The sequence below is a fragment of the Rhipicephalus microplus genome, chromosome 1, assembly GCF_043290135.1.
Source record: "Rhipicephalus microplus isolate Deutch F79 chromosome 1, USDA_Rmic, whole genome shotgun sequence".
NCBI lineage: Eukaryota > Metazoa > Arthropoda > Arachnida > Ixodida > Ixodidae > Rhipicephalus > Rhipicephalus microplus.
In genome coordinates this window covers 180158318-180181182 of record NC_134700.1, presented here as the reverse complement: position 1 = coordinate 180181182, position 22865 = coordinate 180158318, and the positions used below count along the sequence as shown (strand labels likewise).

Sequence of the window (22865 nt, the reverse complement as noted above, 5' to 3'; positions counted from 1 at the left end):
ATTTTAACCACCTTGGGTTCTTTAACGTGCACCCATATCTGAGCAGACAGGCCTAGAGCATTTTCGCCTCCATCGAAATCGCAGCTGCTGCAGCTGGGGTTCGATCCAATGATCTGCGGGTGAGCAGCCGATTATCTTAGCCACTAGACCTCCACCGCGGGGCTACGTGCCAGAAACAGCCAAAGGATGCCATTGTGCATGAGCAGTCCTGTACATTTTGCTTGTTTGGCTAGTGTGCATACCATTGAATCATACGAAATGTTCACATCGAAATTAAACGTCTACTTCACGTTTTTTTATCCTTTTACTGGCATTAGTGTCATGTTCTAGCATGTTTTTAAATTTGTTTTTGGTGGCTCAACCCAGCATTGCTTGAAACTTCGGCAGCTTCTCCCAGTATTGCTGGAATTAGAGCAACTCTTCAAGAAAATCTAAAAAAAAACTCGCTTCCTATTTATACAAAACCACATAATTTGAACGCAAAATTAGGCCAAGGAAGTCGTAGGCCACATTAAGTATGACCTTTGATAACTAATTGCGAGGTAATTATTGTCTGTGCATTCAGTTTACACCGACAGCAAAGGAGATTTTGCGCCCCCCCCCCCGTTAGGTTTATTTCGATTTCAGTCATAAATAGGACCCTCCAGTAAAAGACAACAATAAATGTCTGCTATAAACTCCTTGGCCGGGTCGTCCATTGTATTGATTCACAGATTAGTGCAATTAAAGTTTATTTACTGCAAAAGGTTTGGACTTGCCTCACTGAAGAAGTGTGGTTCTCCCTCCTACTGTGCGTGGGTTCTCGGGTTTTTGTTATAATGTCTCTTTTCGGGTTTTTCAATAGCTCTCTCTTTCCTTCATGCAGAATAGCTTGTACTACAAGAACACACAGAAACTGGCACACATACACCCGTTTGATTGAAGAGGGTAATTTTACTCCTTGTCCAGCCGGATTAGGTACATCGGAAGAAGGTCAACGACAGCGGTGATTTAGTGAAGGCGTAACCAAGATGTGAGTCACAAGGAACACTCAGCACTACATGTCACCTCATCAGGCAAGTCCTCTTTCTCCCACCGCTCTCCTCCTCCACTGAGCACACACTTCGAGTATGGTGGGTTAATGCGTCCACTCCTGGCTGCAGGCCCTCGATAGTCCGTGCACACTAAAACGACGGCCGATGGGTTATCTGATAAATGGTCCACGCGCACCAAAACATGCGGCTGTGATTGCCTGGTCTTCACGGTGAGAGGAACGAGAAGACAAAGTACTGCAGGCCTGTCTCGCACAGCTGAACCAGGACGGCCCAACGAAAATACATTTCCCGCTTCTCGTTCGGCAAACACGTGTGTAAGCATCACCATGCAGTTGCCTGTAAACATATAACAGCCGTGGCCACACTGGCGCTGGTTGTCGTAGTCGTCAGGGCGTCAGAGCTGTAATTGCGCCAGCACGTTGTTTGTCTCGCGCTGGGCCCTGCATGAAGAGAATAGAAGACATGGCTTTTGCAAAGAACAGTGAGGGAAATCGTACAGCGGGGAGTATACGGTGCCCCATTACATCCTGACTGCTTCCTGCTAAATTAGTTGACATATTTCAGCGAAAACTATTAGAGAAGAGTTATATGTTATAGCGGTTCCTATCTATCTAGGAACAGTTCTTCGTTGATAGCGTCAAGATAAAAGCAGGTGTATGCGAGTGTTAAAATGTCTGCATCATTCTCATATAAATAATAAAAATAATAACATCCGAGGTTTTACGTCCCAAAACCACGAGATGATTATGAGAACCGCCGTAGTAGAGGGCTTCAGAAATTCGGACTACCTGGTGTTCTTTGACGTGCACTGACATTGCAGAGTACGCGGGCATATACCATTTTGCCTCCACCGTAATGCGACCGCCGTGGCCGGGATCGAACTGGAGACCTTCGGTACAGAAGCGGAGCACCGCAGCCACTATTCCACCGTGACGGACCATCATCTAAGTAAGAACACAACTCATTCTTCTTGGCCAGTACGCTTCGAGCTTTAGCGAAAGACAGAGATAAAGATGGCGACTTCAATAGACTCCGCTCACTCCGCTCAATAGACTCCACTCAATAGCTTCTAGCTATTTTGGGAACAGCGCAGCCATGTTGCTAGAATGATGGAAGACATACGTGTTAGTGTCAATGCGAGGCTTGCCAACAGATAGCATGAAGGGTTTGTATCGAGTCTTTACGTATTCCAAATACCTGAGCGAAAGCTTGTCACGTTTTCGTACAAAAAGCCTTCGCACATATAAAAATGAGTTGCCTTAAGCTTACCCGCATTTGACAAAAGCAGCTCTTTGGCCTTGGGAAATGAGAACTTGGCAATAATTTGCTTTCGCATACCTGTGCTATATCTCCCCGGCTTGTCCACACACTCTAATTGTGGACTCATCCAATTGTGGATTTCATCTTTTGAGGCAGCCCAATTGTCATTAGGGTAAAGCTACAAGGCCATAAAAAAGAAACTCTGATCAATACTACCTATTTTCTGCATCTGCACACTTATTTGCTATTTTCAATAGCTCGTTCATGACGTAGCCAATAATGGAATCAAAAGGTGTGGTCACAGACAGAAAAACATGGCTTTTTTTTTTCAAAGAAACTCACCTTGGTACTTAAACTCTAAATTTTGTTGTTTGCCGCTTTCAATTTGTCGGACATGGCACGAAGGGCGTCAGAATCTGCCCCAGCCCCATAAGCAAGACGAACCACGTTAGCCTTTGCAAGCATTTTTACTTCACGCTTCCGCTGATAAATTCAGCTGAAGCGCAATTCAGCTGTTTAATAAGCATCGAAACTTACCTTCACATAATGCATTTCACAAGCGCAATAGTGATTGTGTCGGCCTCCTATTCATTTACTGGACCAAGATTCGATTCGACATCATCGGCAAACATTAGTAAAAGTTTGCACATACAACCACACACATAAGCACAACATAAAAGTTGCTTCAAAACCCTCCTATGCTCTGATGGGCACGACACCCCAAGGTAGCAACGGTTGTTACTTATAACACAGGAAGCGTTATTCGAGTAACCAACCTGAAACAGCAAAGGCCGCAGGCATGCCATACTTCCCGCGGCGTCGAGCGAAAGCTAACCAGTCGCACACTGACACCTATGCACACCACTTCACAGACCAACCATCGTGATTAAACAGGTTTGTTGCCAGTCGACTAAGAAATTTCCATCCAACATTGGAAAACTGCGAGTAACTGTTCTTCAGTCCATCGGTACGGTCAAACTACATATGTCGCGACACTGGGAACGCAAAGTGTTAAAAAACTATATTGCCATATCAACGCCCATTGACGATTGAAGCGTGACTAGGCTAACAACCAAAACCAAAAGCTCGATACATTTTTCTTTCAAATAGTCGTAATTTTATATATGCCCAAGTTGACTATAACTCTACATTTACTTTATGGTTTATCGGAGATTTGACTAAATAGTTGATTGCCCCATTGTTCGGTCAAGGGCCTGAAATGCGTAGGGGCGTATCTGGGCAATCTGCAATCAGGGCTTGTATTTGGTTCGGTGCATTGCCGGGTCAACGAAGCACCGCTCCCATTTGCGTGCTGGTTTCGTGAGTACCTTCCGTAGTTTATTTGCTTATGAGCTGTTCACTGGCGTGATATTTCATAGCTCGAATAGCTCTCAGAAAACGCGTGAACCACAGCCCCTGTGACAGCTGACTGCCTTCGCTGGCGCATGGCTTTTGGTGACGGTGAATGCGACATGTGAAGCAATGAGACGCTGTTCGCCATGGTTGCCCAAGCAATATTCTCGAAGCTGCTGTCTCGTCGCAGTGGTTCTGCTAGATTGGTTAACGCGAGTTTTAGAGCTATTGTGCTATTGTTATCATAATTTATTCATCTGCAAAGTTTTTAGTGCATATTAGAAGTACGCTATATGGTTAATAAAGCAACCGTCCTTCCTCAGTATTTCGTGCTGATTATCCTTTTCTCTTGCGCACACAATTAGCGAGCCATAAAATTCCATAAAATTGCATTGCGTACTTAAAACGGCGCGTTATAGGTCAGTAATTAAGAAAGATGAACAAGTTTCGCGCTATGTAGGGCAAATGCACGACGGCACTACCGTTTCTGATTGTGACGTCAAACTGAATTTTTATTTTTTTGTGCTGTTAGTTGTCCCCTCCATACGTAGGTGGTGACAGTGGCAACCAGCCGCCAACTACTGGACACATGCGCTTCTATAGAAGATACGCTACCAGTTTACATATACCTTGCGACCGGTGTAAGCCGAGACGAGTCGGATACTCCGGTGAGCGCAGCACTGTTAAAGTCGGTCAGTCAACCAGGAGGCGTTTCACGGCAAGCGAAATCCTTCGCAGCGCGAGGAATGGGTGTTGAACGCGGTGAACTGACACTGAAGCGAAACAACCAAAGCAGACCAGGAGGAGCCTATAAAAGACCGCCCTACACTGCTCAGGTAACAGTGACCTGAAACAGCAAAGGCCGTAAGCATGGAATCCTTTTGGTGGTGTCGAGCCCGTGTGCATAAATTACTCAAATAAAGTAGCTGCAGGTTGATGGCGCGAATAGTCTAATTCACCTATCGAGCCTCCGAGATGACCGTCAATTGTTACGATGCGTGGCTGCCGGCCTGAAGGCGCGCGCTTGAACCCAGCCGAACCGGTGGTATTTAGATGGAGGCTAGAGGCCCGCTTCTTGTACAATGGGGAGACACGTTAAAAAACTTTAACCAGTCTGAATTATGCTGAATCCTAATCAGCAGCAAGTCAGGTAATCATATCGAAGTTTCGAGACATAATAGTGCTTAAATTATTCAGCGCTTGCCCGTCCTTTTGCGCTTGCCCGTCACACCCTGCAACAAGATTGCGACCCCCCCCCCCCCCCCTCAAGGCGATAACGTGAGAGCCGGTAATCGTTTTGAAAGGGGGGGGGGGGATTGCAATGTTGTCGCTCCATATCAACAATGAATTATTGTCTTGCTCGCCGCGAGATGACACAAAAAGAGACAATGATTGCTCTCGCTCTCACTTGACGGCGCTACCAGCAGCCGCCGGAGCGCGCAGGCCGCGCGTCGCCGTGTTCCCTTTAATAAAAATTGACAATGTACTAATTCAGTTTCTTCTTTAATGGGTTGCGAGCTTTGTCAGGTCTGCTGAGCCCTTGAAGCAGTAGCTGTATGTTCAGTGCGTCAATGGTTGTAGCTATAATTTAATGTTTTTGAAATGAAAAAAAAAAATTGATAAACACTTTGTGGAGTGTATCTAAGTGAGCACCAATGATGCACACGCGAACAATACCTAGTAGTCAGTAATGATACGTAGGCAATTCAGTGATTATGAAGAACCCCTCAAGCTGAAGCATGTCAATACACCACTTGAGAAAATTTTTAATTTGGGTGAGTTAGTTTATATCCTCTGAATAGATAGTGTGGGCAACAAGAAAATGAGGGCCTGAAAAAGGAGGAACACACATTTGGTGGAAGTGTTGGCTCGTGTCAGCTAATGTCGACTACGGGCTGATTCCCATTTTTATTCATCCTCATGTCTGAGATTGAACAATTTATCAATTTCTGCTGTTTTTTTTTCTCAACTGCTTTGTGTTAAGCACACACCAAATATACCTATCCCACTAGGTGAAATGAACAAGTATAAACGCTAATGCATTAGCATTCGTGAATTTGCGAGCGAAGCTTCTAATGAGTTTGAGATTTCAGTGGCAGCGTCATCGTCGTACGTGACAAAACCGGAGCCAGTTAATGTTGAGAAATGAAGAGGTTAGCCGTGGTGGTGTAATGGATACCGTGTTCGGCTGCTGACCCGAAGGACGCGGGTTCGACAACGGCTTTGGTGGGCGCATTTCCATGAGGGCGAAATGCCAGATTCTCATGTACTTTGCCATATCAGTGCGCGTTAGAGTTCACCAGAAGGTAAAAATTTTTGGAGCCCTCCACTACCCAGTGTCTCTCATATCCATGTCGTTGTTTTGGAACTTTTTATAAAACACCAATATCTACTTCGTCCACGTCACGGCGTCGTGGACGAAGGGAGGAGACTAGATGTTGAGATGAAACTGTTTATTCTGCTGAAGTTGTGGCCAGGAAACTGAAGGTCAGAATACAGCAACACTCTGAAAAGCGGTGAAGAGCGTCGGCAGATGTCGTCGAATATTCTAGTTTTATCACTAGGCATCGCGCAAGCTCAGGAATAATGTCGAATGTTCACTTCTTCCGCGCAATCTTAACAGAACGATCTAAAATGATCGCGAACCTTCTCGAACAGCAAAGCGTAGTTTGGGCTGAACATTGTGTGTTCAGAAGAAGTTGTTAACGATTTAGGGTACCTGGAGAGCATAAAGCCGTCCTGAGGGCCACTGTCAAAAGCGAAATGCCAGCATGCGACCAAGCTTCGAGGGCGAATACTGAATGAATTAAACGTGAAGATTAACGAACGAGTGTTGCGCATTTATAAAAATTCAAAGCCCGCAGGTGCACTGGTCATACGCGGATTTGTAGGCGCCGTTTGTCAAGTGGAGAACCCCGTCTTGACAGTAGGCGAACAGGTGATAAGCTGCTTCTTATATGAAACTCTGATCCTTTATCGAACTCTCTTTACTTCGCGTTGTATACGGCTTTGTTGGTCAGCTGGTATCGCATCTGAAACGTCCTCGCGGCACATGTGGGGATTGCTGCTCACTGGACTGTGACGTCACGGAATAGTGAGTAGGCGGGATACCTCTCCAGACCCTGAGGCGGCGACTTCCGTGACAGGACAAACGACTAAGGAGGACTAAACGCTGGGCGAGTTGGAAATAAGTATTAATACGGCTAAAAAACAAAAAAAAAACTGGAAGATCCCAAGCACAGTGGGAATCGATGATATGCGATGCACGAATGAGAAATGTTGATATGTCACTTTAAAATCAGAACAACGATGCGAGGTGGAGGTAAATGATGCCGTACATGACTTCCGTGTCATGATTATCATATTTGGATGTGTCGTTTACCTTCGTCATCTATTCACGTCACTGGATACCAAATTTAGTATATGTGAAGCTTGCGAAACGGCCGCGAGCACGCTATGAGCGTGGTACGTTGTCATGTTCTTACATCGCGCCCGTGTCAGGTTTATCATGTTTGCACCAGTCATATATTTCGTCATCTATTGACGTCACGTAACACCAAATTTGTTATATGTGGAGCTTACAAAACGGCCGCGAGCGCATCATAAAGGGGCCAATATACTTCAATGCTGCGCTGACACGTACGCACGCTGGGCACAGTGACGCTACGTTAGCAGAACGCGAGCACTCTATAATCTGACGCCATGCACGACCAGCGTCTGTCGGCGCGGCCGTACGGCAACCGGCGCGAAATGCTGCATTTCGCGTCGATGCATTACGCAGACAACACTGCGTCTCCCTCTTTTCAGGACGGATGGGCGGGACCGGTGCCGGGCGTGCCAATGCCGGCGTGACGTGACGAAATGAACGCTGGTGAGCAAGCGCACCACATCACCTCGAATTGTATTGGCCCCTTCATTGCGACATGTAGTCATGTTCTCAGATGACACGCATCTCATGATTATTACGTTTGCACCAGTCTCACCTTTGTCATGCATTGGCGTTACGCACTACCGAATTTGGCATATGTGAAGCTAGCGGAACCGCCGCGAGCACATCATCAGTGTGGCATGTGTCATGTTGTTACATGACACGCATGTCGTGATTATCATGTTTGAATGTGTCGTATATATCGTCCGTTCGCATCGTGTACTACCGAATTTGGTATAAGTGAAGCCTGCGAAACAGCCGCCAGCGCATCATGAGCGTGGCATGTAGTCATGTTGTTACATGACACGCTTTTTCTTCGTTCAGCGAACTGGGAGTGCAGAGAAAACACAAAGGACGAAGCGAGGAACCACACAACACGAGCGCTCAACTAACAACTGATTTATTTTCCACATCGGAAGGACATATATAAACACAAAATGCGCATGTCAAAAAGAGATTATGACGAAATCAAGGGCAGCATGCGAAGCGTGTAATCAAGGCACATGTCTAAGGGTTATCTAGGTAGCTGAATTCACAGTCAAGTAGTGAGAGGGAAGGATGACTTATACATTGGTCCGTATTCCTGGAAATGTGATAGGCTTCAGAAATTTCGCGCGTAGTTTGATGAGGATGCCGGAACAGAACAATTGTATTCTCAAACAGAGGTTGGCACTTGCACGAAACGCAATGTGAGGGTCATAATCTCTTTTTGACATGCGCATTTTGTGTTTATATATGTCCTTCCGATGTGGAAAATAAATCAGTTGTTAGTTGAGCGCTCGTGTTGTGTGGTTCCTCGCTTCGTCCTTTGTGTTTTCTCTGCACTCCCAGTTCGCTGAACGAAGAAAATGAATTACCAACTGGCCCACATTTTGATCCTTTTACATGACACGCATCTCATGATCATCATCCTTGCACCAGTCACACACCTTCGTCATCCATTCACGTACTGTAATACCGAATTTGGTATATGTGACGCTAGCGAAACGGCCGTGAGCGCATCATGAGCATGGCATGTAGTCATGTTCTTATATCACACGCATGTCATGATTTTCATGTTAGGGTCTCCCGCTTGTGTTCGCCATGCAATCATGTCATATCATGCCAGTTTTGCAACATGCCATGTGAATAAAACCACCGCAAGAGCTGCAGCACCATGACATGTAAATCATGAAATGTATGACATACATGTTAATATTTTCAAGTAAGTACAAGTCAAGTGTGTTCTCCATACAGTCATGTTTTGCTGTACCACGTTTGGTAACAATACATTTATAGAAACGGCCAGGAGAGCTAAAAGTCGTACGCGGCTAGATAGATAGTTACGCTCAAAGTCACTGAAGTTACTTTTAACGCCACTCGGACATGTATACTTTTTAACGCCACTCAGACATTCTCATAAAAAACTTATACAGACCACTGTTAAGCATCGAAAGATGACACCTTTGACATTAAAAAACAACAACACTTCAACTGTACGTAATTCATAATCCAAAGCTGACCAACGTATACATGTTGCATTTCTATTTATATTGCTCTACTTCGTGACTGAAGCCTCAATGTTTAGAACCAAAGTGGCATAATTAAAAAGCTGCGCCCAATTCCTTGTGCAGACAAACAAATTAGAGCCTACCCCAGACTGAATGATTATGAGTGGGGTGAAGCGTTCGTGAGTCGGTACGCGCTTGTGTCTGTCCGTTAGTTCTTGCTTCGGTTCGTCCGTGTGACCGCCCATGTGACCATTCATGCGTCCGTCTGTCTGTGCGTCTGTCTGTGAGTTCGTACATCCGTCCACACGTCCTTCCATCCATCAATATAGTGAACACTCCAAGTAGCGCCATCTCGCATCTTTTCATCATATATTCATCATATAGAAGTACCGACCCGTGTGCTCAGATTTGGGTGCACGTTAAAGATCCATAGTTGGTTTAAATCTCTGAAGCCCTTCACTACGGCGTCTCTCATAATCATATGGTGGTTTGGGGACATTAAAACGCACTTATCTGTCTATCTAGAAGTGCCGCCATCCAGCGCACATTCCAAGGACTAAACGAGAGGTGGCTACCTACTACTACTACGATGACGACTACCACTACTAAAACTGCTACTACTACATACATCGCGGACGCACGACCCACGATATGAGAAACTTTGCCCCTAAAAAGCCATGTAGAACTTCTGGCGACCAAACCTAAGGGTCATGCTGCTTGGTTTGGTCACAGCAGCACCGGTACAGCAGCGCCGGTATTTCTTACGTAAGAAAGCTACACCCATTATGCAAGGGCAGCAGCGGACTTCTCAAAAGCGTAATTTCCCGCTTTGCCTATACTGTTCGGCACGCATTGTATTTTCATCGTGGGCAACTGGTGAAACGTGCAGTGGAACAAGGTGCAAAAGGAGTCTGGCAACAGTAACAACGGACTCGCTCTTCGTTCGCTACCTCCGTGTGAGCGGGGCACGTCTGCGGGGAATTTCCTCCGCAGGCTGACATCCTTAAGCTCCGCCTTTATCGTCCGCGGGTGCTTCAACCGCTTTGGAAACGTTACAGAGAGCACAGGCGCTGATAAAAAAAAAAGAAATTCAAAAACGAAGACTTAATGCTCCCCCTCTTTTTTTTTTTTTTGCATCTCCGTCTGTCTGCGTTGCAACGTTTCTGAGCCACGTTTCATTGTAGCCGGGACATGAACGCATGACTCAAGCCCATGGATGTCGGACCCCTTCCCGGCATAGAGAAAGGAAACAATGAGGAGGGCACATTGCGCATTGTGATATATAAAGAAAGAAAAAGAGTAAGAGTAAAAGAAAGTAAAGAAAAGAAGAAAAGAAATAAAAGATAGAAAGAAAGAAAGCAAGGAAATACTAAGTCAGGAATGCACACATGACACTTCGCTTGCCCCAATTTTCCCGTCAGGCAAAGTGCTACGAATTTCTTTTACGTAGTTCTCTTTTGTTCATTGTTTAACCAGTAACGCAAAAAACAAAATGAATGCAGAAAAGTGGGATTGTGACGCGGTAATGTGAAAATACAGACAAAAGAAGCCCCAGAGGTAAATCTAATGGCCATTCAGGTTTTGGAAACGTTCTCGTGTATTTTTTTGTGGGACACTTACCCTCTAACATCGCGTGCCTCTTGTTTGGTTTACTGGTTGACGAAAATTTTTCTTCTGTGTTTCTTCACATTTATTTGCGGCTCTACTGACACCTCGGCTTAGTTTAACACTGCGTGTCTCGTTTCGCTTGCAGTCTTCTCTACAGTACCACGGTTTAAAACTAAAAAGAGAACCGACCTCCTTGCTAGGAGCTCTCTTTTTCTGTGATAACACTCTTGTTTACATACACTTGCAAGTATTCCTAGTATTTTTTAGCGAGAAGCTTAAAACCGACTGTACAAATCAAAAGAGGTAGGTTTAGCTGTTATGTTCTCAATGAAGGTGCCAGGAACAGCTACGAAATCTCTAGAGCACTTTTGCGATAGCAAGGCTGGAAGTAATATCAGAACACACACACACACAGACACACACACACGACGAAGAAAGAGAAGAGGCTTGACGCACACAGGCTCCACTTTTTTGCTGCAAAAGGTCAGCTATTCTGTCTTCTGGCTCTCTGAATTTATTCAGGGGTTGCTACGAACACCTTGGGACTCCGTTCGACACGGACTCGAGGCTCTCTCAGTGGCCATTCGGCCGCTATTACCAGTCGTACTATAGGCCACCGGCTGCCGGTTCCAACATGGCTGGCTCATACCCGCTCGGGTATGTCTGAGCCACAGGCCGTTTCTGTACAGCCTCCAATGGCAGGCAGTCACCCTGGTCCGGGGGATTCGCCTCGAATGAATCGTTCGACATTTTCGCCGGACGGGGGACAGGGCGCTGCTCGATGTATATTTGCAGAATGCGCCAGTTACTTCCGTTCCCGCAATCCCCGACGTTCCCGACATCCAGTTGCCTGCTGCAGCGGGTGAAGCGCAAAATGCAAGGCTGCCTGCCGAAAGTGGTCAAATGACGCAAGCTTCTTTTCACCGCGTGATCGCACATCAGAAACAGATCCACGATATTTTATTCGATGCCTCATGTAAGGTACCTAATACCCATAGGTCCCAGATCATTGGTTTGCTCCGACAAATTGTACAGAAGTGTGCTGATATCCGAGCAATTGCAGAAAACCAGGGTGGGCGAATGGACAAACTTCGTCACCAGTTGGCCCTGTCGAGACATTCGGCTTCTCTCGGTGCGGCACTCTCGGCTCCTCGGCCTGTCCAAACGGCCGTGACTTATGTGGTGGCAGCCGCGCGGAGCACGGCGCGTCCTACCGCGGTCCCACCCGTTTGGCCTGAGACTTGTTCTCACCCTGTACTGCCATCGCACTGGTCTGAAATCGCTGACCAACACACAACGCACACCACCAGGCGAGAGCATGAACATATTATGTTTCTAACCTCACTCATTCCGTTTACCAATCCTGCCAATGAGGTCACGAAGATTATTAAGTCAAACATTGAACCTATTAGGGAAAACATTGGCGAACTGACTATCAGAAAGACACGTCATGGATTAACAATATTAACAAACGACCATAACGCTATTACTAGGTTAAAAAAATGCACTTGAAAAGAACGCAATCACAAGCATGTCATTGTCAGTCCGATTGCCCCAAAAGCGAAAACCTCGCGTCAAACTCACTGGTGTAGACTCCGATATTCCAGCCGCCAACATCATCTCACAGCTAAACATGCGCAATCCGAACCTACATTTGGACCCGACCACATGCCGAGTGGCAGTATCGTACAAGGAGCGATCGGGCAACTTCACACATGTGCTCGAAGTGGATCCTTCCACCTGTCGCTCACTGCTTGCTCAGGAACGAGTTCTTCTCGGTTGGACAGCATGTAGCGTGAGTGAGGACTTTCATGTGCCATTGTGCACATATTGTGCAACGTACGGCCATACAAGAAAGTCCTGTCCTGTCGCCAACGAACCTGACAAAGTGGTGTGTACAAAGTGCACGGGTACACATCTTGGCGAAGCATGCACTCTTAGAATGAACGATCCAGGAATTGTTTGCAATGAATGCCAAAAGGTCACAAGACATAGTTCTCATCCAACTGGACACGAAATGTGTCCTATATTACGAGAACGTGTCGCCCGCATGAGGGCTAGAACAGACTATGGATAATCCAGGAGGCGTGTACATCAAAGAAGGACGCAGCGGCCTCTATAACGTGCAGTGTTATTTACGGTTTCCTGCATTAGTGCCCGCATCCTTTTCGACTCATTTATATGAACTACATGGAGGTCGCTGCTTTTGCCGCTATTCTTCTAATTACGGCATATTCATACACGAAATTACACCATATGACACACACTTACAAGTAACTACACATCCCACAAAATTACACGGTATTTCTTTCCTCAAGATATTTGCTGGTTGCGCGGGTCACACTGCAATACATGAAAAAAGGCTCCTTACAGCTTTTCGCATTTTTGTTTGAGGAAAGGCGTTGCGCTTGTTATTTAAAATTGATCAAAACTATCGTGACTCACAGCAATAACTTAAAATTTTTACAGGCTAATCTAGACCATACACGTGATGCCACAAAATTATTGATAGAGCACATGACGCAACAACACTTCAATTTCGCCTTTGTGTGTGACCCGCACATCCGTGCAGGCACTGTTCAAGGCATACCACACACCATAACAAAGTTCCACGCACCAAACAATCCTCGCGTCATGCTTCTAGTGCACAACACTAATTTTGACTTCTTCCCTTTACACGTAACAGATTTGGTTGTTGCAGTAAAGTGTGAAAGCCTTGACCAAACATTAATACTGATTGCTGTGTATGCACCGCCGGAAAGACCTATTGACCCAGTTCTGGATGAGTTACAATGTGTGGTTTCATTGATTACAGATTGTACTGTCATCATAGCCGGAGATTTCAATTCTAAGCATAGAATGTGGGGGCCAGCTAAAGGGGATGTTCGAGGCTCTCAAGTAGTCCAATTCGTGACGGCGAATGACTTAGTCATATTGAACAACCCCAACTCCCCTCCAACTTTCACAACTCCGTATGCAGATTCATGGATTGATTTAACCATGATTTCGCATGACCTCACTCGCGATGCTTACCATTGGAAGATTCTCCAAATTCCTACCCTCTCGGACCACAACTACATTGAATTCTCGTTCTCGCAAGCACATACCAGCAGTGCTAAACGATTAACTAATCTAGGAAGAGCGATAATTCTTAACAAATTAAAGGACGATACTTGGTTGACAAAGATACTCGGCTGCAACATTGGGTCACCTGAAGCCCTAAACATGGTTATAGACAAGTTTTATGCGATATACTCCACTTTAGGCCAACGTTACTCAAGACGCATAACATCGCGTAGTAATTTAGGTAATGGTTGGTGGACACCAGAATTTACTATTGAACGTAAGCGTGTTCGGGCTATGCGACGACGATACCAGGGAACAGCTGACCCCCTCCTTCGAGACATGTATCGCAAATTGTACGTTGATGCATTCTCAACCTACAAGGACAAAATCAGGAAAGCAAAATCATCGTTTGATAAAGACATTTGTGATTTTCTCACTAAGAAATGTTTATATGGTGATGTTTTCAAAATCACATTTCAAAAACACCACTAAGTAACTTTTCTTCCTCCTCTAGATTTACCTAACGGCACTCGCACAGCTTCTGTAATTGAGTCCGCCCGGCTACTACTCGATACATTGGTAGTAGTGGACAGCTGTTCTGAAGACAACATGCACCACACTATCATGCGTAACATTGCGGCTAGTCCTTACCCTTGGCATACTTCTGACCCTCCTTTTAAAATATCTGAGATAGAGTGCGCGTTGAAACAGGGTAATTCACACTCTGCTCCTGGACACGATAGATTAACCTACTCGTTCATTAAAGCATTATTTGAATACCATCCTCCATTTTTCTATTTTATCTTCAATACCGCCTTAAGAATCGGACACTTCCCACAGGCTTGGAGAAGAGGGAAAGTAATATTCATACCAGAGCCAGGACGTCCGCTCAATTCGCCTAATGCATATAGGCCAATAGTTATGAACTCTGTATTCAGTAAAGTATTAGAAAGACTCTTAAATGCTCGTCTGTATTATTTTCTGAACAATAATAATCTTCTTCACAATAATCAATACGGTTTTACGCACGATAAAAGTGCTAATTTAGCACTATACACACTGCGAAGCAAATTGGCTGCATACAAGGCAGCCAAACTTCCTACCATACTCATATCTCTTGATTTTGTAGGAGCATTCGATAGTGTTTGGCATCCTGCAGTCTTGAACTTTTTACGCAAGCACAGGTGTCCACAAAACTTGTACTTTCTACTTAAATCCTTTTTATCGAACCGCACTGTAACTTTTTCAACCAACGTTGCAGAAGAGGCAGTTCGTACAACAATTGGCAGCCCGCAAGGATCCCCTATCAGTCCGCTACTGTGGAACATAGTAATGTACAGCTTACTCAATCTTTCCGTGCCACCCGACGTACACATACAGGCGTACGCGGACGATACAATCATTGTTATCACAGATAAGTCAAGACTCCGATTACAAGCAAAGGCTGAGCATGTCCTGGCTTTGGTATCTGGTTGGGCACGAGAACAAAAAGTTACCGTAAGCGCCGAGAAGTCGTTCTTCGTGTTCTTTAATAACGGACACATGGGTACATCAAAACGCTGCCCATCTATCCGCATGGATGGCATTTTTCTCAAACACAAGAAAGAAATTAAGATTCTAGGCGTATTATTTGACCCCTCTTTCAATTTTCATGCCTACATTGACTATATTAAAGGAAAGGCTGAAGTGTCCACGTCCCGGCTTCTCGCATTTGTTAAATCGCTCCGTTCATTAAAAAGTACACTCATTAGACGACTCTACCGTCAAGTGATATTGCCCTCTCTCACGTATGCATCTCCGGTATGGTGGCCTATGTTCCCATCAAAATTCATTAGGGCGCGAGTTTTATCAGTTCAGCGAACCGTCTTAATTTCCTTAACAGGTGCATTTTACACCACACGTACGTCATCCCTACAGATTCTCGCTAACGCGCCTCCGTTACCACTAGAGTTGGACAGACAATCTGCAGAATTTTCCGTATTCATACTCCGGAACGTAACTTATTATGTTGTAAAAACATTCAAACCGGCTGACATACTATATCTATGCAGTCCGTGGGCTCATCACCCCAGTAAAAATATATAAATTTACTTTCACTAAACTCTCACCATCACAAGAAGCGGTTATTTTCAAAACAAAAGCCATTCACGTATACACTGACGGCTCATACACGTCCTACGCGGCGGGTGTGGCGTATATTGCTTTGACAAAGGATGGAAAAATTATAACTGTTATAAAATTTCAGATCCGCAACGCTTCAAGCGCATACGACATGGAACTAATAGCATTCCAAGAAGCCCTTCATTTCGTTTTTACAAACAACTTTAACACGCACCCACATTTACACAGACTGTCTGTCGCTTCTAATGAAGCTTTTAAGTCTCACTGATAACGATGAAAGAATTCGGAACATTAAGCTGCTTCTTAACCATATAATCTCGTCAGGCAAAATTATAAAATTGTTTCATGTACCTGGCCATATGGGAATTTGGGAAAATGAGCTAGCAGACGCTGCAGCTGCATTAGGAGGGAAATCGGGCTTCGTGCGTTACGCCAAAATATCTATTTGGTCAGTACGAACTCAGTTTCATAAAATCTTGAATTCATATTGGCACACCTATTGGCAGACTGAGGGACCTGAGACAACGCTATTTCATTGGATCACAAGTCCGTGCAAAATTCCTCAATGGTTCCCGCCTCCTAAAAACCAAACACACTTATTATATGGTCACGGACACTTTCAGTATTATCTTCATCGATGCAATATAACTGCATCGGACAGGTGTATGTGTGGTGCACCTTGCTTGAGCGAACAACACTACTTTAATAAATGCCCAAACACGCAACACATTGTGACCCATTTACGTGTGCCCAAAAGTGATACAACACTACCTACGCATTATTATGGGCTATTGACCAATAGAAAATCTCGCGCGTATCTACTTCTGTTAGTGACTGTCATGCGCAACTCTGTTTCTATGACATCCACATGACACGTATTAGCTACCAACACTTTATCAGGACGTCGCTTCATACTCCGAATCACCTCCCTATCACAACTTTTGCGTGAATGCTCTCGATTACAGTCGCAGTTATGCCAACACAGGTGGGGAAAAACCTCAGCGACTGATAACGATAGCATCACTGCTCCATTTTCCCTAAGTACTCGAACCATAGCATTCGCAACGCTTGCGCAAGTACCTAATCCTGCCCCCCCCCCCCTTTTTTTTTAAAGCTTGTTACTATTGCGAACGGCGCCTTGTCTAAGTTCGCAGCGGCAAACAGGCTGCCCAAGGTTCCCTGCTGCATCGCTGGTTGGAACGACAGCCCGACGTGCCTGGCTACATGACTCCTGGTGAAGAAATGGGCTTCGACATCACAGAGGCCACTGCTACCATCCTCGTCAACGTTTACCCATCCTCAAGACCACTGGCTCACATCCCACTTCGTTGTTTGTTTTTGAACTTTCTGCATTCAACGACAATGCATTTAAAATAAACACACACACACACACACACACGCACACGCACACACACACACACACACACACACACACACACACACACACACACACACACACACACACACACACACACACACACACACACACACACACACACACACACACACACACACACACGAACTCCAAAAACTCAAGGGGGGGATGTACACTGCTGCTGCATATCGACCTGCTCATTCCTGAGAATCTAACTAGTTTATTTATTACAGTTTAATGCTGCACTCACTAGGATTTACCCATGTTGTTTTTTTCAACTAATTGGCTTTTTCAAATAAAAATAAAAATTTGGGAAGTTTACCCTCTTCATTTTTGTTAGATTGGCTTGAGCCCGTTATACCTCCTGGTGGTACGGGCTACCCCCTTTTTCCTTTTAGTTATTTTTACATATAGGGGGCGGAAAAAGCACACACACACGCACACACACACGCACGCACACGCACACGCACACGCACACACACACAAACACACACACACACACACACACAGACACACGCACTCACACACACACACACACACACACACACACACACACACACACACACACACACACACACACACACACACACACACACACACACACACACACACACACACACACACACACACACACACACACACACACACACACACACACACACACACACACACACACACACACGACTCCTGGTGAAGAAATGGGCTTCGACATCACAGAGGCCACTGCTACCATCCTCGTTAACGTTTACCCATCCTCAAGACCACTGGCTCGCATTCTACTTCGTTGTTTGTTTTTGGACTTTCTGCATTCAACGACAATGCATTTAAAATAAACACACACACACACACACACGCGCGCGCGCGCACGCACAGACAGATGCACACACACATACGCACAGACACACGCACTCACACACACACACACACACACACACACACACACACACACACACACACACACACACACACACACACACACACACACACACACACACACACACACACACACACACACACACACATACACACACACACACGCACACACACACACACAAATAGTTCTGTCATTTTGTCGCACACAAAAATATTTACGAAGCCCCGAAAAACTGCAAATTTCTTCCGCATGAAAATAAGCGGCGCAAACCTTATGGGTTGCAAAAGGTGATGGGGATTTTCAGTAGTCCTTTTCAATATTTTGGTTGTGGCTTATGTCAATTCTTTTTTGAAAACTAGCACAAATGTGCTTAAAATGTTAATTTGTTTTGTTTCAAACCTCCTTTCGAAAAACAAGGTAGCTTCAGGACACAACGGCTTATCTTTATTTAGGTATTGAGAAAGGGGTGCGTACTTGTAACTTTGAATTACTACGAAACCCTTCACGGTCACTTCGAATATTTTGAGGGCAAACGCGTTCCAAACAAGGGTTGCGTACGTTTATGTTCAACGCATTGGTGAAAAAACAGCGTGACTTTTTTCAATCTGGGAAGCTGATATGTAGTTCCACAAAGAAGCCGTGGTCAAATTATATCGGTGGCAAAACATGGAACAAAAATGTCGAAAACATATTGCCACCGTCATGAACGCCCGCCGACGATTAAGTGCGACTAGGTGAGGGGGTTAAAATAACCAAAACAAATACTCAATGTATTTAGGTGTCAAATTGTCGTAATTTTATATGTGTCAAAGTGAGCCATAAATTACTTCATGGTTGATATGACACTTGGATACATGGCTGATTGCTTCATTTGTTTTTCGAGTGGCATAAATAGGGGCGTATCCAGGCAGTCTGCTATCAGTGCTTGAATTTAGTTCGGCACATTGCCGGGTGAACGAGGCATCGCTCACTTTTGCGTGGTGGTTTAATGCGTAACTTGCGCAGTTTATTAATTTGCTTGTGTGCTATTTACTGGCGTCACATTTATGAGCTTAGCTAGCTCACAGAATGCGTAGATAGTCGCTCCTGTGACTGCCGACTGCCTTCGCTGACACACGGTCTACATGTCCTCACATTTGGTGATGGTGGACGCGACACGCTAAGGAACGCGACACTCTACTCAACGGTTGCCAAAACGATGTTCCTAGGCTGCTGTCTCAATCACGGTGTAGGAATCCCAGCGCGTTCAGGTAATGTCGGGGCCGTTACAGTTATCTGCCAGCTTCATCGGTGCCTTCTTAGATGGTGCACCGACAAGCGGTGATAGCCGTCTCGGTCTCGGCAACATGCTTGGCAGAAACGTGTATTCTGCTGATTTAGTATTTTTGTTGTTATGTGTGACCGCACTGTTTTGAAGCCAGGGTTTTTTGTTGGCGTATGTTTCATTCTATTCTATCAACGATAGTGGCATCATATTGCAGAAGTGTTCTCTAAATGGCTAGAACGTGTTTTGTACCGAATCGCCATGCTGGCTTCAAACTTTTGCGGGGCGTGTGCCTCTCTTCAAAGCGCCGTCTGACATTGATTGTCGGACGGTGATGGTTGACCTAAATATGTGAATTCGCATCGTAACATCTAGCCATGAGCAAAGTGGAGAATCACTAGGCGTGTGCTTCCCAGCGCTGATGTTTTTCGCCAATTTGGTAAGCTTTCTTACTCGTATTCTGTATCTTACTGCCAAGATTCAACCAGCACCTTCGCGGTGCACCAGGCACCACGTCTCCAGGGCGCCGAAGCCTTATGTAGGGCTGCCGCGACGTCTGAAAGCTTCGGCTACTGGTGGCGGCCATTCTTCCCAGCGCCCATCAGATGAAGACGGAGTGATGAATGCGTCTGAACAGCAAGATAATTTCGTGTTTCGCGGACCCGAGGAGAACTGTGACGGCCCCACGACGTGACCCCCCGCCAACGATGAGTATGTTACTCCAAAGACGATGTGAACTGATAATCAAAAAGATTACAGTAATGCAACAATAATTGACTCCGCGGGAATGAACTGTGATAGTGAAGCAGAAGACAGGCCTCTCACAACAGTCCCGTACAAGAAAGCGTGACCAGCGGGGATACACGTAATTTTCAAGCTGACAGACCCTATCACCTTATTCTGGAAAGTCAATCCGAACAAAATGGCCAGCGAAGTATATAGTATCTGCTGCTAAAGATGAAGTGCAGTAGTTCCGTGTCAACAGAGATGGCAACTTTTCCGTAAGTGTCTCTACAGCTACTGCATCCACCAGACTTCTTGAAATAACACATGTTGCTGGTCTTGAAGTCACACCGTATATACCGCAGTCATATGTGAGAAACCTAGGAAAGATTAGACAAGAACCAGTGCAATACAGTGAAGATCAACTGCTCGAATATTTAAGAGACAGCGGTGTAATCTCAGTCAGGAGACAGACTAAATGGCGCCGTGGTGAAGATGGTTCAGCAGAGCCACATTTACCCGGCAGTGCAATTTTTGAGTTCTCCCTCTGACAAGCCACTGTCATCTCGTATTCCCCTAGGCTTCACAATTCATCCGACAGAATAGTACCTACAGCCTACTACACGATGTGTTGCAACTGTCAACAATATGGACATGTTGCCAAATTGTGCCATGGACAACTTCGCTGCAAAATTTGTGCAGGAGCACATGATTACAAAGAATGTACATCGAGGAATCATTCGAAATGTGCTAATTGCAATGGATACCACGTAGCGTCATATGCTGGTTGTCTGAAACACCAGGCGGCTACTCAACTAAAGAGACAAGAAATTTTGCTTGGAAGAGTTCCAAAAAAGGGATACTTTGTTCGAATTCTGAAATATTAGATACACTCCCTATGACTTCAAAATCACAGAAGCGTGCATCACCACTATCGTATGCGATGGTAGCCAAGCCTGATTCAGCTAAAAAAAACCAAAGTGCAACCAAAACGAACCATAGTGGACGATCACCAAGCGTTCAAGGCAGACAAGCGACAGCAGGACGCCAAAACAATCAGCAACTCAAGATAACCAAGCGTGTACATATTTTACCTCGTGAGAGCCTAAGGCACAAGTGCAACGTGCACCGAAAAGAAGTGATGTGGATATGGTTATGTCAAAGCTGCTCCTTGCTTTGAAGGCAATCCTGCGTGCATTTCCACAGGCCAATGACCTACCAGAGGTGAGCGCAGTCCTTTCATTGGAGCTTCTAGCAGTACAAAAAAAAGTTATTGTATAGCAAAATAGCTCTACGAATGGACAACTGTTTCCGCAACACAGCTGTGTTTCAGTGGAATGCCAATTGGCTTAGGTCCAAAAGTGCAGACTTTAGGAAGCTGGTTGCTCAGTATAACTTCCCCGCTCTGTGCCTAAATGAAAACAACGTTGGCCCTGACTTTAGGATTTATAATTATGTGACATATGCATCAAGAAGAAATCTGGGCTTGACCAGGGCCCTGTTATGCGTACGGCGTGACATACCCTTTTTTGTTTTATACTCGTTGGGCTCGGACGTGCCAAAAATTGTAGGGTGAAAAAATTCAATTACAGAAACTTACCATCACCGTAATTTGTGTTTATTTGCAACCATCGACACGAATCTCCGAATCATACCTGGTTTATTTATGCGGTAAAGCCCAGGGACATGCCCTTATCTGAGGAGATAATATTGCGCACAATACCACGTGGGGCAGTACTCATACCGATTCACGTAGGAGAACGTTTGAAAGAACAATTGATCGATGTAGAGTTGTTGTACTGAATGATGGATCAGTAAAATATTTAGGAGGTTATAATTATGCCAGCTGTCTAGCTTTAGCTATAGCCTCCACTGAGATTGCACGAGATATAAACTGGTGTACAGACCTCGAAACACGAGAAAGTGGCCATTACCCAGTTATCATGCAACACCCAAGAATGCAAGTGCAATCGTACACATTGATTTCAAAGCTAATTGACTGGAAACTTTTTCGTGAACATACTGGACGTGACTTGGTGGGAGTTAATAAACTTGATACAATTATGTCCTTCATTAAAAGCAGTTACTCCCGTGCGACAAGGTTTACAGCTGTCCCAGCAGGCCACTCTAGTTTAGATGCAGAGTGGGAGCGCCTACGAGCTATTAGATGACGAGCATAACGTCGCTATCACCGCACTGGGAGGCTAGAAGATTACAAGAAGATTCAGGCCACACACATGCAATCTAACTGACACATGCAAAAGTTAGGTAAAAAAATGGCACAATTTCTGCCACTCATTGACCCCATTTACTCCACTTCCAAAAATCTGTCAAACAATCACTGCTTTAAGTCACCCAGTATCCCAGCGAAACCTATTCAGAGCATTGGCCATAACTCTTGGATTATCCGAACGTGATGTTTCTAATAAGTATTGCGCAATGCTGACTAAAACTGGCCAATTGGTTCACAACAATACTGCACTGCCTAATTCTGTAGAGCAGAAAATACAAGATGCATACGCTTTATCGCATGCTCAACTGGATAACACGTATTCTCTTCTAGAGTTGCGTACTACTCTATCGCTGGATATATAACGAGATGTGGACGAAGACGTACGTTCCAATGTGTTGGAAGGTCGCGAGAATCGTCCCACTGCTGAAGCTCGGTAAATCACCGCCTTAGCTTGACTCTTTCCGACCAGTCAGCCTCACTAGCTGTGTATCTAATGTCATGGAAAAAATCGTTGACAGAAAATTACAGTGGTGGAT

General features: G+C 45.1%; 1 long non-coding RNA gene across 2 annotated transcripts in view; it reads left to right on the top strand.

Moving 5' to 3' along the window:
- Positions 1 to 4235: 4235 nt before the first annotated feature.
- The window catches only part of LOC142769032 (uncharacterized), an 81715-nt gene continuing 63085 nt past the window's right edge, over positions 4236 to 22865 (top strand). For both annotated transcript variants that reach the window (XR_012885616.1, XR_012885615.1), the window contains exon 1: positions 4236 to 4483. This is a non-coding gene — a long non-coding RNA (uncharacterized LOC142769032). The remainder of the gene's footprint in view (positions 4484 to 22865) is intronic.